The sequence below is a fragment of the Podarcis cretensis genome (genome assembly GCF_951804945.1).
Source record: "Podarcis cretensis genome assembly, chromosome: 1".
Classification (NCBI taxonomy): domain Eukaryota; kingdom Metazoa; phylum Chordata; class Lepidosauria; order Squamata; family Lacertidae; genus Podarcis; species Podarcis cretensis.
In genome coordinates, this window is record NC_137170.1 from 45,631,646 (window position 1) to 45,633,595 (window position 1,950).

Here is a 1,950-nt window from a genome sequence, read left to right on the forward strand (position 1 = left end):
GCCACCTTGAGTGTGAGGTTGATGTTTGTGGCTGCTACCAATCCCAACGCAGTTGTGCAGTACCATTGCATGTTTATTATGCAGCTGGGAGTAAGTGGACAGAAGTACCGTATTTTTCACCCTATAGGATGCACTTTTTCCCCTCCAAAAATGAAGGGGAAATCTGGGTGCGTCCTATGGGGCGAATGCAGGCTGTCGCTGAAGCTTGGAGAGCGAGAGGGGTCGGTGCGCACCAGGCTTCAGGAAGACATCCGCAGCCTAGGCAGCCCTGCGGGAGTTCCTGCAGGGCTGTCTAGGCTGTGGATAGTAGCCTGCTTCCCGGAGCGCCAGGCGCGCTGAAAGCAGAGCACCCGGCGCTTCAGGAAGACATCCGCAGCCTAGACAGCCCTGCGGGAGGTCTCGCAGGGATGTCTAGGCTGCGGATAGCAGCCTGCTTCCCGGAGCGCCAGGCGCGCTGAAAGCAGAGCACCCGGCGCTTCAGGAACACATCCGCAGCCTAGACAGCCCTGCGGGAGGTCTCGCAGGGATGTCTAGGCTGCGGATAGCAGCCTGCTTCCCGGAGCGTCGGGCGCCCTGAAAGCAGAGCGCCCGGCGCTTCGGGAACACATCCGCAGCCTAGACAGCCCTGTGGGAGGTCCCCACAGGGCTCCCCACACTGCGGATAGCAGCCTGCCGCCCAGCGCACGGGGCACCCTGAAGCAGAGTGCCCCTCACACCGGGCATACATCCGCAGCGTGGGGAGCCCTGCAGGAGTTCCCCGCAGGGCTCCCCACACTGTGGATAGCAGCCTGCCACCCAGCACGCGGGGCACCCTGAAGCAGAGCGCCCCTCGCGCCGGGCAGACATCGGCCAGCCCCACAAGCTCCGGGGACAGCAGGGAGGTGCAGCACTGCCATCCCGCTGTTCCTCGACCTGGTTTGGTTTCCCCGACCTGCTTTTGGGGGGGAAATAAAGGAAAAAATGTTTTCCTTTATTTCCCCCCCAAAAAACTAGGTGCGTCCTATGGGACGGAGCGTCCTATGGGACGAAAAATACGATAGTTCCATACCCATATGAAAATGATGTACTGTTGGTATTTGACACCTAGTAAAATTGTGAAAATGTTTAGAACCAGTTCAAATGTGTGCTGGGAATATAAAAGGAAGGAGGGTACGTTGTATCATATGTGGGGGTCATATGGAGTGGTAAAAGCTTTATGAGAAATGATATATAATGAGCTGAAAAAAAATGTTTAAGATAACTTGTTTAAAAACTAGAGGCATTTTTTTGTTAGGCATTATAGGTGTGGAACTATCAAAAGAAAATAAAAGACTGTTTATGTATGCAACGACAGCAGCAAGGATGCTTCTTGCCCAGAGATGGAAAGAAGTAGTACCGACCAGAGAAGAGTGGCAGACCAAGCTGATGGAATATGCAGAAATGGCTAGACTGATGGGAAAGATCAGAAATCAGGAAGACCAAGTATTCTTAAAAGACTGGAATAATTTTCTAACATATCTGAGAGACCACTGTAAACAGTTGAAAACATTGGCAGGAATACAATGACACTTGTAATGTAACATGGATTTTGGATACTTACGATTATATAAGAGATTACAGGAAAAGATGCAGGGGAAAAAATAGAATTGGAACCCATGGAGGGGAGGGGAGGAGGTCTCAAGGTTTGAAAGAACCACTTTTTAAAGGTTTGAAAATGTTATGTTTATGGTGTAAAATTTTGAAATCTTCCAATTTCCTGTCTATATTTTGGCAATAATATTTTTGAAACTTAAATCCAGAAAAGGTACAATGCAATAATACCAAATTACCAAGTTCAGTACTGAGTTTGTATCAGCTCTAGAACTTTTATATAGGAAGTCCAGCTCCTGCAATACTACCTTCTAACCACTGGAGAGCAGCCCTCCACAGGAATAGACAAATGAATAAACCAACCACAAGCATGCAAGTAAC